This window comes from Panthera tigris, chromosome F2, assembly GCF_018350195.1.
Source record: "Panthera tigris isolate Pti1 chromosome F2, P.tigris_Pti1_mat1.1, whole genome shotgun sequence".
NCBI lineage: Eukaryota > Metazoa > Chordata > Mammalia > Carnivora > Felidae > Panthera > Panthera tigris.
In genome coordinates this window covers 32,896,967-32,917,447 of record NC_056676.1, presented here as the reverse complement: position 1 = coordinate 32,917,447, position 20,481 = coordinate 32,896,967, and the positions used below count along the sequence as shown (strand labels likewise).

The following is a 20,481-nucleotide window of genomic DNA, read 5'->3' as shown; positions in this document are numbered from 1 at the left end:
ACATCAAAAAAAAAAAAAAGAAAAGTTTTGCCAACCTACAACTACATTGTTGAAAGAAACTGGAAACAACCCGTCAAAATAAGCACTCTTTATTTTAATATATATCAAGGTATTCTCCCAGAATTAGAAGTTCAGAATAATTTGAATTACCTTTCTACATCACCAAATCTCTGCACCTACTGCTGACAGATCAACTCTCCTACAATGCTATTTTCGCGTCACCATATTTCTTGACAATTTTGATAACCATAGGAAGATGCCCAAACTTTTCAGTGTGTCATTCGAAAGCTTGTCAGAAACATGCCTCACGCTAACTTTCCATGTCGCTCTTTATCACTTCTCTTCCCAACCACTTTATTCCAGGATATTTGTCTATTTATGACTTAAACAAATCTCCTTTGCTTTGATGTCTTTAAGCATTCTTTTTCTGTACCAGAATACTAGTTTTTAATTCCTTTCCCTATGATCTACTTGTCTTATGAGTTTATCTAACTCCTTCATAAAGCTAATCCTGACACCTTCATCTTACAGGGACAGTCCTGTCACTAAGCTTCTATTACTTATTATCTCAATTACTATGACATATTGTCAGGAGAATAGTCTTGGGTTAAAAGTCTAGCTTCCAGTTTCAAGATTGGTAAGAATGTTAAACTTGCAAGTCTGCTTAGAGAAGAAGCTCATCAAAGTTCTGTGTTAAACCTTCTAATGGTCCAAGGGAGGTTCTGGCTGATGCTCCACCAGCTGAGCAGGAAGGAAAGATTATCGTCCATTAGTCATTCCAAGCCACTGAAAATGAACCCTGGGTACCTGGAGCCCCAAGCATTTTCATTGGTGATACAGAGCAGGAAATCTGTGGGGAGCCACCATTAGGCAATCCTATGCCATGTCTCATCCTCAAAATGATGGCACACTGTAGAGGGAGGTGATAACTGGCCCACACTGAACAATGCTCTGCTTTCTAACCAACTGCTTGGTCATGGTTTCATTACATAAAGTCAACTTCCCCAGCCTTGAGTTAATTCAGAGATGTATTTCTTTACATATCTTCTCATTAATTAGAATAGCCAACATCATAAGCAACTTACAACATATCTTGTGATGAGTATGAGATTATGTACTTAGAGCAACTAACACAGTTCCTGGCACAGAGTAGACTGTGTTGGTCATGACCATGCCAAAGATAGGTTGTTAATTCTATGCGCTGAAACTGCCTGAAAATGTGAAAAGCTCACACTTGTGATTTTAGTCCTGAAAAGTGAAAAAAAAATGCAAAAGAAGGAAACTACCAGGAGAAATATCCCTTTGGAGAAAATTGTTTACAGTGTAATCCTTAGAAACATATGATTACATTGTGATATGCCCAGAGAGAACTTTTCTGAGTTTTTTAAACAAGGTAATTGTTTTGTGAAGAAAAGGACTGGTTTTGTCTTTCCTAAGATTTACTTTTAACATGAACTGGGTAGTGAATTTAATAATACTTCATTCAGGACTGGCTAGAATTAGGAGTATAATAAGATAAACAAACTATAGCCTTTGGAAAAATAGGCACAGTAAAGAAATAAAAATAGAATGCAAAGTGAAGATCAATATTTGGGGTTAACGGATTTATAACACTTTGTATTTAATAACAAAAAAATCTAAGCTGTATTTATTAAAGACCAGGTGTTACTAAAAATGCTTTATAAACACTGATTTATTTAAGCATCATGATATCCTCTGAGATAGATCTCATTTTACAGATGAGGAACCTGATACCCAAAGGTGTTAAATGTTTTGCCTAAGGTCACACAGCTAACAGTGGCTAAGCTAGGATTTTAATTTAGGCATTCTGGCTCTAAACTTCATGTGCTCATGTCTTGCATTGTGCATTGTCTTTCATCAATTTATTTCCTTTGTTTTATTTTGCTTATATGTGCCTAACGGCATTATCACATTTCCTTTCTTTATAGTTTCTATACTCCACTGAGAAATCTTATCTGGTCTCACATGTTGATATGCTGGATATTTCCAAACTTAAAAAAATTTTTTTTAATGTTTATCTATTTTTGAGACAGAGAGAGACAGAGCACGAACAGGGGAGGGGCAGAGAGAGAGGGAGACACAGAATCTGAAGCAGGCTCCAGGTTCCAAGCTGTCAGCACAGAGCCAGATGCGGGGCTTGAACTCATGGACCGTGAGATCATGACCTGAGCCAAAGTTGGATGCTTAACCAACTGAGCCACCCAGGCACCCCTGATATTTCCAAACTTTTGTCTTTAGTATTACTCTATTTATCCCTCTGTATCTGTCCACCATATATCTCTAATTGTAGATGCCTTCAACTTAACATGTTCCAAACAAAATTCATTGTCTGCCTCCCTCATTCTGTTCTTCTTCATCCTTAACTCAATGGCATAATCAGCCAATCAGGTGACCAAACTAGAAAGATCATAATCTCTCTCTTCAACTCCCTTCCAATGGCACGCACTTTCAGTTGACCCTCTAGTTCTGCTGTTTCTACTGCCCAAAGTCCTCTTAGTTCTTTGCTTACTTCTTAATTCTTATTATTACAGTTTAAATGATCATCAACCTTTATGTGAGCTATTAGAAAAACCTCCTCATTCACCTTCCTTCTTCAGTATTCTTTGGAATAGCTATATCTACTAGCAAAATCATCTTTCTAAAATAACTATCATGCAATATGATCATGTAATTCCCCTCATTACACATCTGTGAGTGCTTCCAGGAAATGTTTTCTCATAAAGCACCATTGGTTGGTTAGGAGTGCTTTATAATTGTTCTGATAGCACCCTGTAACACCTAATCATGATGTATTAAGCATTCCTAGTATATTTAACAAGTCCCCTATTAAGACTGTATACTCCTTGAAAGTAGGAACTCACTGTATTTCAAGTACCTAGAGTCATTCCTACTTCATAGGAGGCTTGTAGGAATGATTTTTTCAAATGAACTTTCCCTGCCTTACTCCCGCACCCCTACTTCCAGGATTCACCTACACAGTAAAGTCCAAATCCTGTAATATAAGTAAAAGTTTATTCAAAATCTTGTTCTAGTTCCTTCCCAGCTTTGTCTTCTGCCACTTCAGCCTACAAATTCTATGCTCCAGCCAAGCTGAGCCAAATGCTCACCGTCAGGGTGGCATCTTGCTTTCTCACTCCCTGTGCTTGAGGAGATACTGTGTTTTTGCAGAAATGACTTCAACTACCTTGTTTTTGAAAAACTGGTGGGTTTTTTATGAGTCCAAAGTGACTAATAAGTATGTTCCCCTATGATATTTATATGGTTTTGCAGTAAAAATTGCCAAGAAGCAACACTATTTACCGCCATCTGATCTATTCTCTTTAGCAATGGCAACCCAAGCCTGACCTACATTTAAGATGGATGTTCCAAAGAGCTTAAGGACACAGTTCCTAGAATCAGTCAGCCTGATTCTAGTTCTGACTCTAACATCTCCTGGCTGTGTGGCCTTGAAAAAGTAAGGCGCTTTTCTTTATGCCTCAATGATCTCATCTGCAAAATGAGGTAATAATAAACTGAACTTTTAGGGCTGTTGTGAGAATTAGATAAGTAAGTAATGAAATAGATAACTAAATTAATTAGATAAATAAATAAATAAATGGATAGGTAAATACTTAATAGATTTCTGCCATCATTGTTATTATTATTTTTTATCCCCAAGTGCTCAGATTGTTCCTGGATTCATGGCCAGTTAACAGATATAGGGAGTCCAGGCTGGGCAACAGGTTGGTGCAGCAGTTGTATAACAGCGGATCACGCGGGGCTATGTTGGTGAAGGTATGTAACAGATGGACATGTATGCCTGGAATGCAGGCAAGACTTCTGTGCTGGAAATACAGATTTGGGAGTCGTGTCATCAAAACAGAGTTAGCATAGGACATCGAGGGAGAGAATGGAGGCCCCCAGAGAGAATGTGTACAATGGGAAGAAAAGGATCGAGGAGAGATACCTAGGCTCACTAACAGGCCTCTAGGTGTATAGATGCCAAGTTCAGAAAGGGACGCCATGGTGGTCCATGTCATTGTGAGTTAATGCTTAGCTAACAGATTGCTTATTATTTATGGAATGATTTGACATGCCATGTTATGAACAGCTTAATAGCATTTTTTGAATTATAGGAATCTTACTTTGATATTTAAAGTTTACATTTCATCATCAACCATTTGTAATCTAAACACATCTACATGACATTTTCATCATTCCAAGGCCTTATGATTTAAACAGGCTTTTTTTTTCAAGGTAAATGATTAAATTGGAGCAAAAGATGACGATTTTGATCAAAGACAAGCACTTGTAAACTGATTCATAGACGTCTTCCTTTACTGAACATTTTACATACTAAAATATAACACGATTCTATCAGTATTCTTAAAAATTCATCTACTGCCAGAAAATTAAAAAGCAAGCAAGAGTCTTCTTTATGTAATAGGAGCAGGATACTCAGAGGTGACTGTAGGTGAATTCTCTGACAGCCAGTAAAAATCAGAATCTGTGTGTAGTACTTACCTTGGCTCTTCTCCTCTCCTCACTTAAAGAGAAAAAACAGAAGCAAAAGCAGCCCAGGTTTCTGTGCTGGCCCACCAGGGCTTAGATGCCTAGAAGCTCTTGCCTGGGGAGCAGTAGGCTTGTCAGGAAGGACACACTATATTGGTGCGTGGCATGGGAAGAAGCACTGGTCTGTACAGGCACCAACCTCCTCACCTCCCCCTGCCTGAGGAAGTCTGAGTACGACTCAACCATGAGTGTCTTTGGTGGAACAAGAGTTCCAGACATTTTTGTCTCCGGACCATGAGCAGGCACTCACAGTGCATTCTCGTGCCAACCATAGCCTGTTCCCAGGTGTGGCTCTTACCGGGGCGTAGTGTTGTAACAGATGCACAAGGATTATCCCAAGTATAGCCTTTTATGGTGTCCTGTCAACTGCACTGAGAAATCTGAGGCAAAGCAGGGCTCTGGGTGAGGCTGTGAGGGGATGGTCTGAGATGGCTAAGAGTGGGAGCAATCATTTCCTTAAAAGCTTCTATGCTCTAAAGCTGAGAGGTCAAATAAGTTTTAATTTTTGTGTCAGTTCTGACTAATTGATGGTGGCTGCTGGGAACAAGGTGTTGATAAGGATTCTAAAACCTATTCAGGTCTCTGGCTGTAAGAGGGTTGTAATTAACCTATGTCTGCCACAGAAACATAAAAGGAAAGGAGAAGAATGGTGTGCGAATATGTATTTACCAACTCTGTGCGAATAGAAGGTACAGAAATTTGCTCAAACTTATAAAAAGGAATAAAGAGGTATAAAGCCTGCAGTGGAACCCAGGTTTCTGGACGTAGAGCCCATATGCCAATGTGTACAAATAATAGTGTATACTTAATGCCTCATAACGATAATAGCTGATATTTTTAATTTGACATGCTATTCACTCCTGCAGTGAGATCTGTCTACAACGGATTCCATTTCTCTGGAGTAAAAAACAGCTTTCCCCTCAATTTCCTGTGATACCTTTTTACAAGGGCTTTCATGCTCAATTGAAATTTCTGCTTAGAGCTATCATCAGACCTCTTGGTAAGTTTCATTTGCAGTTCCCACCATCTGTGCTCCTAACTCCAGGGACAGGTTAATGGATGGCTGTGGTATCAACCAAGAATCTCAGGGGCAGTTTTGGCACGCACGGTCCTGACTTTTGCCATTTTGGAAATTGAGGCTGCAAGGCTCATGTCCCCGCACAGGCTGCAGTGCAGCTTCACAACGCTGCTGGGAGGATTGAGCTGCAGCGAGGGGAACGGACATGAGGTATAGAGAAGATCCTCAAGGCAAGAAAGATTAACTATTGGCAGATTCTCCTGGGAGGCTTGAAGCGCTTACTCCAATAGCCCAGGGGTAGGGCTAGAGGTAGGAGTAGTAAGATATTTGGCCAAGGCAGAGAGTATAGAGTCTCACCCTTGTTTTACTCTGATTCCAGAATTAACCTCACCACACCTCACACTGGAAAGGAGTGCATACAAGTGCATGGAGCTTTCCATTCAAATAAGAAAAAAATATTTTCTGAAAAGAGATATTTTCAGGGGCGCCTGGGAGGCTCAGTTAAGCATCTGTCTTCAGCTCAGGTCACGATCTCATGGTTCCTGAGTTTGAGCCCTACATTGGGCTCTCTGCTGTCAGCATAGAGCCTCTTTGGATACTCTTCCCTCTCTTTTGCTGCCCCTCCCCTGTTGGTTCTCTCTCTCTCTCTCTCTCTCTCTCTCTCTCTCTCTAAAAATAAGTAAGCTTAAAAAAAAAGAGAGAGATACTTGCAAATTCAGTTATTTTCATGTTGGATGATTTGCTTATCTCAGTTCCAAACCTAGGTAGTGAAAGGAAGTAGATTTAAGAAAAACTAGCCATTGGCTGCTCATCTGTCTCTTTCAATGGTTTTATTTAGTTACTTGCTAATAACTATTAAACTGTGTGTCTGCCAAGAGCACGGACGGGGAAAGCAGGTAATCAGTCACAGAGTTATCCAGTTTCAAATCTCCATCCTCAGTCCTGCTTTTTTTTGCAGCCTTATGATGTCATTTATCTTTCTACTCCATTTTAAATGAAGAGATCAGAGGCAATACAATGCTGTACAGTCTTTCGATTGCCTGTCAGACTAAGTTGTACAGAGTGTGATTGCTGCTAAAAGACATGAAACACACCTTTGCAGGCCAGTCCCCTGCTGGTTGAGATGAGCAGTTGGCTTTTGTCTCACGTGCCTCCCTCAAGCCCTCCCTCCAGTCCCCATGCTTCCTCTGTGTCCCCCACTCTCAGACCCATTCAGCTCCGAGATGCAGCCTCAGCGTCTCCTCTGCCTTCTCTTAGTAAAATGCTTGAAACCAATTCAACCCAAGCTGTAGCTGACGTCTGATACGGGCATGGGAAACAACAGTTCATCTCTGCATGTTCTGCTTAACTGTGTTGCTGCCCTCTTCCCAGTGACGAACTTGTCTTGCAGATTAATCTCCCTTCTCGGTACCCTCAACCTCTCTCAGACCCAGAGGTTTTTTCCCCTCGGATCTTTGAAAACATGAACTCCTGGCACCAAATTTCAGAATTTAATGACCTCGAATGCCACATGCTGACAAAATCGGGTGATGCCAATCATGTGCCTAGAGTACTTAATATTACCTCTTCCTGGATTGTGTAGAAAGCTCCACCTGACTGGCAGGGGTGCATCTTGGCATCATGTTAGTGTCTGTCTAGCCCTGCAACTAGAGCTCTTGTACTAAAGCTTGGGTTTATAATTCCAGGTCCCATCTGTTTCTAGGCTGCTCCCTGAGTCAACTATGCAGGACTGAGCCGGGACCCTAGACCTGGTGGATATATCCTTTTTGGCTTCCAGCAGTCTCCACAGTGCTGAGTCTAGTGGTAAATCGTTAGTTACCACGAACACCGAAGAACATTTCACCCAACTGATTCCTTCTCCCTGAGGACTTCGTCGCCGAGTTTCATACCACTTAGTCAACCTCACCAGTTGTTTCTTTTGAGTCACCTTTGCTAGATCCTGACTTCAAATATCAGTGTGTTCTTGAGCTCAGTCCCTGGAATTACTCTCTTTTCTATCATTAATTACGCCTTTGGTGTTTGTTCTCATCCAGTCTCATGGTTCTGAATGCCATCTACAGTGATGAATCACAAATGTGCACATCCAGCTCAGACCTCTGCTTGAACTCCAGATTATGTATTCAACTGCTCACTTGACATTTTCACTTAGATATCTGATAGGTATCACCACTTTAACAAAAAACTAAACTCCTAATCTCTACTTCCTACCTTGGCCGACTTCGATCTCTGCCTTGAGTTTTGCTCATCTCACTTAATTGTAATTTCATATGTTCAGATGCTCAGTCCAAAAACCATGGGGGTTTCCATGGTAGATAGTCTGCTCATTATCAATTTTTCCTTCCACCCATTAACATCTGGAGTCTATGTCCCCTCATCTTATATGTGAACTGGCCTTATACCTTGCTCTTCTAAATATAACATGGCAGATGTAACACTGCGGAATTTCCAACCTAGGTTTTAAGAGGACAGGCAGCTTCTTCCTCCTTCTTGAACTCAGTCACTATGTAAAACTGATTACCCTGAGACCATGGTGCCATAATAAAGCTTAAGCTCACCACATGGAGAGACCATGTGGAGAAAGATGCTCAGTCACCACAGCTGTTCTAGCCAGCCCCAGCTGAAGCACCAGATATGTAAGCACAGAAGCCATTTGGACATCACATAGAGCAGAACCGCTCGACCGAACCCATGCCAGATTGCCGAATATGACAAAAAATAAGTTTTTTTAAGCCAGTAAATTTTCCCCAGCAGTAGATAATAATATCCTTGCCTTTGTTCCTTCTCTCACAGTCCACATCCAATCTGTAAGTTTGCTGGCTCCACTTTCAAAATATATCCACGATATAACTGCTGTTTTCATCTCAGCGGTTACCACTTTGAATCATTATAATCTTTTGCGTGTTTTCCCACATTCCTCCCTTGTTCTTTCATAACCTATTGTCAACAAAGAGCTAAAGTGACTTTTCAGAAATTTAAGGCTGCCATGGTAATCCTTTGTTTAAAATCTCCCAAAGGCTCTCCATTTCACTCAGAGTGAAAGCCAAAGTACTTGAGTGGTCCGCGAGGCTTTACAGGATTTGGCACCCTCACTTCAACTCTGCCTTCTCCTCTCACCTCCCCCCGGCCCTCAGCTTTGCTCAATTCTACTCCAGAAACATTGGCTCTTTTGCTTTTTATTAATAGTTGGGTGTGCTTTTGCTTTAAGGACTTAGTGCTGATCATCCCTCTCCCCAGAATGCTTTCCCCTCAGGGGAAACCTTACCTGCTCCTCACCTTCTTCAAGTCTTTGCTGAAATATCACCTTCTCAGCTGGTCTTCACTCCCCACCCTGTTCAAAATCGGATCACTTCTCACCTTCCCACCCCTATCCCTCTTGCCTTGTTTTACTTTTTCCATAACACCTCCTGCTTTCTAACATAGAGCTTAAGTTAATTATTGATTTTTGTTTATTATCATTTACCTCACACTTGAAGGTAAGGTCAAGGAGTTTGGTCCATTTTGTTAACTAATGTATACTCAGTGCCCTGGACATTGTTCAGTTGGTGCTTAATAATTGATAAACAACTGGATTAGTGATTCTATGTTTCCTTCTCCTCCACTAAATCCACTGAGAATCTCCAATATAGGCTGAATTTGGTAAATCCATGAATTGGGTCTGTTTTCTTTAAAAAATTTTTTTTTAATGTTTGTTTTTGAGAGAGCTAGAGAGAGACAGAGCACGAGTGGGGGAGGGGCAGAGAGAGAGGGAGACACAGAATCTGAAGCAGGCTCCAGGCTCTGAGCTCTCAACACAGAGCCCAACACGGGGCTCTAACTCATGAACCATGAGATCATGACCTGAGCTGAAGTCGGACCCACTGACCACTGAGCCACCCAGGCACCCCTCAGTCAGGTCTGTTAATAGAGGCTTAGAGATAAGTTATCCTTCCAGGCTGGAGATGGTGTGGTTCATTCAAATTGCTGATATCAGAAATTCTTCTCCAAGTCTCTATCATTTCTCAAAAGACTCTCAGGGCTGACCTCACGTGAAGTCCTTCATTTCTCTTTACCAATTTGTGTTGGTAGACAATGTCTAAGTACTGTCTAATTACTAATTGTCTAATTATTGCCTGCCTGCATAAAGCTGTTCTGTCTTGCTTTTTGTTTACTCAGCATTACATTTTTAAAAATAATATATTTTATTTTTCAGTTAAGTGGATGCCTAATATTACTTACTTCTTTCATAATCTCTTTAAGTTTTTTCGTGCCATGTGTTTCAACTTTTTTTGACCTAATTTAGCCCATCTTTTCAAATACTGGTTATGTAATTTTTCTTTCTAAACACTTTAAACATGAGATTCATTATCTTGAGTTTAGGTAGTAAAGAGTAAAAAAAATAAAAGGAGAAAAAGACAATCTTCAGCAAATCAAGAAATCAGCGGTTACAATTTGACTTCAATTCTTCTAGAATTCTCATAATATCATGTTAATGTCTCCACCCTGATGCTGTGAATAGTTTCGTTAAGAGTTGCTAAGCAGTCTGACTCCAAATGCTATTTTAGACCTGATTATCTGTTATCTGTGGGTCATCCTCTACCTCTTTTTCCCCTTCTTGATACATACACTCTGATACATTTACCATACTCAGACTCATTACCATTGGTTCTCCTGTACTCATTGATTCTCTCTGTTAAGAGTTTGGAACACAGAACCTGTCCCCTCTTTTATTGTCATGTCCCATGTTCTGTATACTAAAGGACAAAACCTGGGCTTTATTCCAAACTATTCTGTTACTATTTGTAGCTCACATACACGATGCCCTTTCAAAGCATCGACAGCAGCAAAGCGACTGAATTATAGCTTTAAATACAGAGGGACAGTTATTGTCTGGCAAGCGCCATTGTCTTACTACTGGCTCACTAATCTGTAGTCAGAAGAAATGCCATCACTACGCATTCCTGATTACTTATTTTATTGCATTACTTAAGGGCTCATAAATTTTGACTTTTCATTTTTGAAGATTAGATGACTTCAGCAGCTCTCCTTGCACCCTGCTCCTTACACTCCCCCCGCCGTACGCTGAGCTCCTAATCCCATCGTGGCACTGACAGGCCACTTCCGGCAGTCAGCCCTGGCAGTTAACTGCTTCACCCCACTAGGCTGTTGGCCTGCGCTGAATGCTAATGAAGTTGCCTTTTTTAGAATACTAACTTTTCTAATAACCACGGTAACTAAAGAAGTGTAGCTCCAAGGATGAAGGGCTATACCTATTGAATTGGTTTTTGTACAACAGTAAGCACAAAAAATCCTCATTGTTGCCTGTTGTGTGTTTTTGTGTGATGTTTATCATATACACTTGGAAAATCTGGCTTTTAAATCTCTCTCTCTCTTTTTCTTTTGGTTATAAAATTCTCATTAAAGAAAATTTGCATTAGGTACTAAAGTTACAAGAAAAATATCACTCAAATCCTTCCTGTTCAATGAAGTACAGCTAATATTTGATCTTCATTTTTTTCTCTGCATGTTTGTTTCATTTATTAAATAGTTTTGGTTTTCTGCTTATATATGATGCTTACATAATTATATGCTGTTTATATAATTTTGCTTTGCTGGTTTTTCTACTCAAATCTTAAATTTTTCCCATGTCAGTATGAACAACTCATGAACGTTCCATCTAATGGATGTGCCATACCCATTATTGTACAACATTTTGGCTGGATCAGATTACTCAATATTTTAAATAAAACTGCAAAGAACATCTTAAGGATAATTTCACATATTTTCAGTTATTTAAATATTTAGAATTATTTTCTTAGATATACTTCTGGAAATGGAATTGCCTAGTCAAAAGATATGAATACTTTAAGATACTGGATGGGGTTTGAAGGAAAAACATGAACAAACTTGATAATAAAGACTTTTGTTTCTGGATTCAAAAATAAACAGCAGAATACTAGAGTGCTAGAAATGGGAATCAATGAAGAAACGGTTTAACTCGATTCCTTCATGTTATAAAAAAGTTAGACTTAAAAGAGGTTGTATTGCTTATAATCACCTTGCTGGCATGGGCAGGTAGTAGCAGATACATGATGTGGTTGCAGGTTTCCTAAATTCCAACACAGTGCTCCTTCTAATGACCATGGATATCTTTTCAGAACGAGTGATTCTGACATAGAAGCAGAAGATACTTCAAACAAATATTAAAGTGTAAACCATGAAACACTGCAGTTTCATTTGCAATGTAATATGTTTAACTCAGAGCAACCACCTTGTCCTTTTATTCCACCATACGCTAAACATAAATGAAGAGTGTGTCACTGTCTGGGTTTGGAAGAAGATCCCCTTGTACCCTAAGTATTCTGATATGTAACAATACCAATAAAGTTGAATTCTTAATTGTGCTATAATTCCACTAGAAAGAAATTTTGAAAGTTTAATAGAGTTAGTTTACAAAAGAACACATTTTTCTGAGAAGCGTTCATCACACGTGGCTAACTCATGATCTAGTGAGACTATGCTGTCGTTTTTGCCCTCATCTTTCGAAGCATCAAAAAAAAGGGACATTTCAGGATTTGCTTTTAAGCACTTATAACTCAACTTGGGAGAATTATTCTTGCATTTCGTTTATGTAATTTTTATAAGAAAATTTGTGGACTGTTTTCTAATTAATATATTTAAAGCCAAACAAAGTTAATAAACTTATAAACTTCATTTTTTTTTACAGTGCAAAACTTGTTCATAATTAAAACTTTAAAATATCTTTCTAGGGCCGCTTGGGTGGCTCAGTCGGTTAAGTCTCTAACTCTTGATTTTGGCTCAGGTCAATCCTAGGATCATGGGATTGAGCCCCGTGTTGGGCTCCACGCTGAGTGTGGAGCTTGCTTAGGATTCTCTCTCTCTCTCTCTCTCTCTCTCTCTCTCTGCCCCTTTCCTCCACTCACACATGCTTTCTCTCTCAATTAAAAATAAAAAATCTTTTTATAACAACATTTTCTATTAGTTTATAATTTGTGATAAGTATTCTCAAACTTTAATTGACCAGGAGAAAATACATTTTTATAAAGATAAAAAAATTATGTTTATAAAATACTAATACGTGATTTTAAAATCATTTACCTTATAAAAGTGAGAAAAGATGACAGAAGCCAACAAGCTGTTTGGCTTCTCATTACTTCAGTCCTATCCATCTAGATTGTGAATATTCATTTCATCTTTTCTCGTCTCCCCATTTTGTATGTACTCAGACTTTCTTCTACCTCGTGACACTTCTCTTCTCACTATTTTTTTTCTTATTTACAAGATAAGCAGTCCGTATGGTCACAAAGCATCCTTGCATGTGTGATGGTAATGCTATGGTAGAAGCCCTTGCACAGAGGAGCAGTCAGTGAGGTGGTACAGAGCACTAACTTCTCAGGAATGGACATAATATAAAGAAATTCCCATCAATCTTGACACAAGCAAGTCCATAAATATCACTCTCAATTGTACTTTAAGAAAAATGGGACAGGGGCACTTCACTGGCTTAGTTGATTGTCTGATTCTTGCTTTTGGCTCAGGTCACGATCTCACTGTTCATGGGTTAAAGCCCAGCATCAGGCTTTGTGCTGACAGTGCAGAGCCTGCTTGGGATTCTCTGTCTGTCTGTCTGCCTCTCTCTCTCTCTTTCTCTCTCTCTCTGCTTCTCCCCCTTTGTCTCTCTCAAAACAAATAATAAACTTAAAAAAAAAAAAAGAAAAATGGGACAAAACCCTAGAAATTTAAAACTCCCTCTTTAAAATTAGGGAAAATATTTCCCTTCCCTTCTTTTTCTTTGAGCATTTAATTTAGAAAATTTGTCACTGCTTTGGGGAGAGGGGAAAGTGGGTGATGGGCATTGAGGAAGGCACTTGTTGGGATGAGCACTGGGTGTCGTATGTAAGCCAACTTGACAATAAATTATATTAAAAAAAAGAGTGGAAAAAAAAAGAAAATTTGTCATTGCAAAGGGGTTCTTCCTTCTTTGAAATGTATGTAAATTCCTTTGAAAACTAGATAGGTCTGTATGACCTAGGCATATCTTTTTTTGAGGACATGGGAGCCATCTCTTTGAAAGGTAAGCATCAAAAAATATAGAACCTCTATCTTCCAGTTTCTGGGAGGGTAGGAATCTAACTTTGGTGTTCGTGGTTGCAAAACTACCTGTCATAAAGATATGAGAAGTTTAATTTTTGTCTGGATAAAGCCAACTGTCAATTAGTTAACACAGATGGTCACCCCATTTACAGATGACTTTATGATGAACTACGCATGACAAATGGTGCTTTCAAGTCCTCTTACTTGAGGATTAGCTATTATCTATCTTGAGAACATGCATAGAATGGGTTATGTCTGCTTTGCTATATTAAAGGGTGAGATTTCTTTCTGTTTTTGTGAACTCTTAGCAGATTATCTGTGATGTGCATCACATTCTGGGTGTTCATTTAATAAGAAAAGTGTTTTCCTTCTTTATGAACTATGTGGAAAGGATTTCTGGGTTGGGAAAAGATTTTTTTTTTTAAATTACATTAACAACAGTGTAAAAGGAGGGTACCATTCCCACACTAAAGATGTTTTACTTTTTGATTTGTTTAAAAGTAGGACTTCAGACACATTTCAATTTCTTTTATGATCCTTCCATGTAGTCTTGAGGAAAAGGAAATATATCCTGGAATTTTGAACTTAATATGTAGATTGAGAAGGCAGATGAGACATGAGCCCTTGGTGGGCAAACAAAGCAAATAAATAACCCTTTGAAATGAAAAACAATCAATTTCAATTATTTTAGGTTGGAAGCTCAGGGACCCAAATTCTCTCTACCAAGGGCCATCCTCAAATAAGAGGTCACTAGATCTAAAGATAATGACCAAAAAAATAAAATGATGAAAACATATGAAATCAGCACTGACAGTGAAGACATTTCATCTTGTGAACAAGAAAAACATTGTCTTTTGGAAGATAAAATCCAGAGAGCACCTTCCTCCCAGGCAGAGAGCACTTCTGCATTGACCCAACAATGAGAGGTGACCACCATCCTCCTATGCTTCGTGGAGACCAGTGGCGCTTCTGCTGGTGCTCTAACTTTAATACCCCATTATGCAAAGCAAGAAGAGCACAAACATAGTAAGACACAAAGAGCATACAGCATAAAAGGCCATAACACTTGCGTCCTGGTAAGGAGGCTTGGGTTCAACAGAAAATCCTGTCTTCACAAATGAAAGAAAGCAACTATTTCAGGACCGGTTGTAGCTTCTAAAGTACAGTAAAATTGCGGCTAGAAGAAAAGAGTTGCATTTCTTCATTTGTACCTGCTAGCTGTGAGGAAGAGGTGAAATTTCAGCCCCTTCTATCCCATGCTAAGTTTCCCATTCTTTTTCCATTTCTCCCCATCCTAGAGGAGTATTAAGTAACAGATCAAGAGGCACCTGAGCGAAAAGTTGTAAACAACCAAGCATTGTCTTTTTCTTCTGGTCCTTGGGGCTGCGTAAGTAAGCTAACTAAGTAGTCAGCCTCTCTTGCTTTCTGTCTCCTCCTCACATGCAGCTAATACGGGTAATGTGAATCCAGGCTGCTCTGTAAATCTAGCCATCTTGGAACATCACCGTTTTTGACTTTCATGCAATTTGTCAAAGGATGGTAAACTGCCTTGTGAGAAGCAGAAAAAAAGTCTGTGTTGTTATTGACAGACTTCATGAGGAAAGTACCATTAATTGAAAAATATTTCATGTGCATGAGTGTGTATGTGTGTGTTTATTGTATAACTAGTTCTGAGGGTAGTATCTACCAAGCTGTTTAGATACTTTCATATGTGATAAGTTTTTCTGAGAAGGGAGAGTTATGGAAAAAGTTTCTTATCACAAATTGGAGTACTTGCTTTTAATAGATGGTTACATAAATTATCAGACATCCCTTTTCTCTTTGACTGCCAGGAATCCCATAACTAAGTTCGATGCTCACTTGTAATACCTTATTATTGCATAAGTTTTCTAAGTATAATTTGCTTGATCCTATCTGCCACACCCCACCCCAATTCCCACCTAATTCTTGATTCTTATTATTAACCTCTTTTTAAAATTGGTTGCATGATTTTGCTTCCTTTGATTTTATCATAAGTTATCTGAAATCAAACAAATAGAATCATAGTCTTTCAAAAAGCCTTAGTTATGGATTCTCTAAGGAATTATACCATCTAGTCTCCCTTTACAGTTACTGTGTTCTTCCCATGTGCAAGAAGGTATTTATTCATGGATATTTATGCATTAAAAACTAACAAAAGACTGCAAACAGGCCATTCCTTCACCTAGCAGAAAACAGCCTGTAGCAGAACTATTTTCATGGGCATTATGCCCGTATTTCTATAAATGTTTTAAATTAAAAGGTTTATAACTTACATTTGTTTAATATTGAAATATGAGGGACATACTATAAATTAGCATAATCTTTTTCTCCCCCCAAAAGTATCTTTTTAGGCGGTTATAGAAACTGTTAACCTATTTAGCTGACTGTATGGATTTTAGCAACATCATCATAGCTCAAGGCTCCTTTAAGATAACTTCTTAAAATAATTGATCATAGACCTTTCTCTTTGAATAATCATAACAATGAGAATCACTAAAATTTGTACAGCATCTATAACAGTTCCAGTCCTTAAATATGTCATCTTTCAGGAAACTTTTATTCCTCCTTCAAGCAGATAAAGAAGCAAATGAAGAAGAGACGGAGTTCACGTCACTGAAATTGCTGAGCCAGTTTTAGGAGGCAGTCCTGTCTGACACCATTTCCACCAAACATACTCACGTAAAACATCTGCACAGTTTTAAGCCATCCACAAAGTAAGTACTGGGGACCTTTTCTGGTTCAACAGCATTTCATGTTTGCTTGAGAAGTGTGAATTGAAGAGAACTCACCTTCAATTACATATATATATATATATATATATATATATATATATATATATATAATATATACTTGATCTTAGCCAAAAGGCCGAGAAGCGATATATATATATATATATATATACACTCAGCTTTGAGTTTTAGAAGTGGACTTTTTTTTTCTCTTGTGCATATTTGCGACCACACTTTTCCTTGCCAGTAATTTGATTGCCCAAGACTGAATCAGGAGCTAAAAGAGACTGCGATTGCTACATAGACCCAGCGACAGCTTAATTTCAAGTTGAAGCTTGTAGGCATGTCAGTGCTGGGGCTTGTGTCCATTTTAAAAGGGCAAAGGCATCAGCACAGGGGGTGAGAGGAACAGTTCCCTGTCCTCCTCACATTCCATTTAAAAACCACAGAGTCCATTCCTAGATGGCTTTCCGCGTGGGCCCACCGGAGTAGGTAGGTGAAATGGAAGCCTTTACCAGTGCAAAGGGAGACGCTGATACTGAAAGTATTAAGCTTCTGAAAATGTATGTGTATTATCCTTGATAGTATAAAAGGAGACAGAAAATAAATAAAATAACCAATAGCTAACTGGTAAACATTCCTCAGCAAACAGAGCAAGTCAGTGAAGTGGAGATATCCAGGATGCTTTTCCTCCATATTGATTTTTTGCTATTTTGCATTGGGTGAAATTAGCCTCTATTGCTTTCATTTCATTTGATTTCATTTCAAGGTCCTAGGGAACATTTTGGGTCACCTGAAGGTCCCTCTTCTCTATGTTGTGCCAGAGTGGCCATGAGGATGGTAACAGAACTCACGTAGGTCAAGTGGTAAACAAATCACCAGAGAAATTTTGCTGCAGAGTCACCTTACTTGGCCCAGACTCTGAAAGTGTTTTGGTCATTGAAAGTCCTATAATATAACCTGCATTCATGTTATCGCCACTAATTGTGGTGATCTTAAAATGGTAATTCTATAGGTCATCCTAAGACAATCTTAAGGGAGCCTTAAAGTTACTTGCAGTGACAATCTGGATGTCCATGGTCGTCTCTGTGAGGTGGGAAGGTTGCTAAGAAAGGCATCTGTATAATAACCATAAAGCCATATTTGGGAATGATACCTAGTAATATCCATGCAATGAATGGGATGACACTGTGTTTTATGTGTCTCACTGCCTTGTGCTCCCTGTGACTGGGAGGGCTGCCTCTAGGTGAATGAAAACCTGTACTTGGTCAGCTATGATAAGTAGTATCTTTGTTCTTTGGTGGTCAGTTTTACTCACATCAGAGAGGAAAGGTCTGTCTCCTTTACAAGCAGAAACAAAACCATCATACAATTATTCTCATTTAGCTATTATTTAGCATTAATTGGAACTTGGCATGCTGGGAAACTCACTTCCTGGGGGAGGATTTTATTGTAGAGCACCATAGATACTGTGTAATGTACATAGCACATTCGAAGCAGCAATTTATTAAAAGTCACAATATTTTCCCTAGAGGATGGATTTGCTATTCACCATTAGGACTAAGTCCAATATTTATGGAATGTTCACACATGATTAATTGCGTTTCATTTACAAATAGCCTCTAATGGGAGACATTTTTATTACAAGTGCTATTTTAATGAATTGTCTATCTTTATGAATTCCTGTAGAAGACTGAAATAATTTCTTTTCCTTCCTTTCCCCAACCTTACACCTGAGCCTGCTGGGGCTTCTCATGTCTTTCTTATGTCTTCTATCAGACTCATGTGATCATCCCCTCACTTGTCTAAGGTGGAAATCTTGGCCATATTTGTGACTCACTCATCCTTCCATCCCATTGCCAATTGGTCACCATATTCAAATGGCTCCTTGTTGCCTGTAGAATAAAAGCTGAATCTCCTTAATCTGATAAGCAGGCGTATTAAGATCCTGACAGCCTGAGCCCCATAGCATTCCAGTTATCCATTCTTTGCCTTCACCAAGTAGACTATACTAGTTCTCACCATGAGATGCTCTTCTTTAACTCTGTGTCTATTCCCTGGTCACATTTTCTTTTGCCAGCATGCTCTCTTTCTCTTTGCCTATGAGTGAATGCCTGATTGCTCAGAATTCTGATCAAATGTCACTCAGACTTCCTCCTCCCCTCCCCTTAGGCAGGATCAGTTACTCTCTCATTTGTTTTCTTATAGAACTGTATGTATACTTCATTTATGTTCCTTCTTTGTGTGTACATTTAACTCATGAATACCACAGTAAATATTTTAAGGCTTTAGTATGTTTTTAAATTTTTTTGTGGCTTCCACGTATACTATGTTAATTCAGCACATGATAAATGCTTGGTGAAGGCTGTCTGGCTAAACTGAAAATCCTGTTAAAAGAAGTAACAAGGTTAGGGGCTCCTGGGTGGTTCAGTCGGTTAAGCGTCCAACTTCAGCTCAGGTCATGATCTCGCAGTTTGTGAGTTCGAGTCCCACATTGGGCTCTGTGCTGACAGCTCAGAGCCTGGAGCTTGCTTCGGATTCTGTGTCTCCTTCTCTCTCTGCCCCTCCCCAACTTGTGCTCTGTCTCTCTATGTCTCTCAATAAATAAATAAATGTAAAAAAATATAAAAAAGAAATAACAAGGTTATCCCTCAATGTTTATTCCATGTAAATAATACTTTGTGGTTCATGACAGAGATAAAATGGATGCGGGTGAAGGAGAAAGTCTGATAGCAAATCATTTACATCCCCAACAGGGTAAAGAGATCTGGAGACATAACAGTTTAGGGCATGAAGGTAAATCAGAGGTTACCGAGAACCCGAAAAATAATTTATTTTTATTTAATTTTGCTTTCTCCTTGCCTTGTGGCCTTGCCATTTGCTATGTCATTTGCCTTGAAAAGCAGTGACCACAGTGCCTATGTGTCTTGTATGAATGAATGAACAAATAAACGAAGAATTGAAATTATTCCAGCTTTCTCATTTCATGGATAAGAGACCCAAAGTTACAAAGAACAGGAAAGCAGAAACAACCTCTTTTCAAGCTGCCACCATATGCCCTGCACTAAGATTAGGTGCTTTTGCCTCAACTATTCATTTTATCCTGTCAAGAAAATTCTACAACTATTACGTGAGATAAAGAATCTGAAGCTCAAAATTTGTGCCCCATGATCACAGAGATCGGTTGTAACTCTCGTTTTTATACTGTGTAGTGTAGTCTTTCCTTTGCTACCTGCTGTCATGGTAATCATGGACAGTGTAAGTGATTATTAGTTTTGCTGGGTAGGAATCTCTGCTTTTTATAATCTCTGTGCTTAGATAGGGGCAGGTGAGTAAATATGCGGAGCAGTGATCTAGCGGCAAGATCACTAGAATTGAAGGCTGAAAACCAGTGTTCAGTTCCTAATCTTGTTATCTTAGTTCGGGCGAGTCCTTTATTGTTTTGGAAACTTAGTTTTTTCATTTATAATACAAGGCTCATAATACAAACCTTGTGGACTTTTGTGGTGAACAGATAAATAGTGACTCTGAAAATACAGTGTGTCTACATAAAAAGGAGTTATTACTATTATTAAGCTTATGTAAGAATGAGAAAGTGTGTATAAAAGGGTGTTCTTAGACGTGCATTCCACTCTCTTTTGTTCCCTTTGTTACCTCTTTGTAATTTCAGTACAACCCAGCCTTCATTTGAGTAAACAGATGAAAACAGGATAAATAAGCATTTCTCCACCGATGTAATTTGTATACAATATATCAGATTAAATGAACTTCTGCTTTTGATTCTTTTGAATTCACAATTCAATGTAATTTAGTAATAGAGAAATAATAGTTAAAAAGACATCTGTTTCTTGTCACAAGCTTCTATTCTCATAAGAAAAAACAGTCCAAGAACAGGGAAAATCAGAAAATCAACATCACTGCACAGTGGTAACTCTTTGATGAGAAAAAATTTAAAAAGCCACTGACAGTTTGTTTTGTTAATTATTGAAAATACGGCTTTTGAAATGTTCTACATTAGAGGCAGTTCTATACATACATTTAAAAATGAAT

The 20,481-nt window shown here is 38.7% G+C and overlaps 1 protein-coding gene and 1 pseudogene across 5 annotated transcripts in view; both read right to left on the bottom strand.

Moving 5' to 3' along the window:
- Positions 1–20,481, bottom strand: part of RALYL (RALY RNA binding protein like) — a 710,067-nt gene that overhangs the window by 129,759 nt on the left and 559,827 nt on the right. The gene's annotated exons all lie outside the window — the stretch shown is intronic.
- On the bottom strand, positions 16,426–16,582 carry LOC122235178 (annotated as a pseudogene).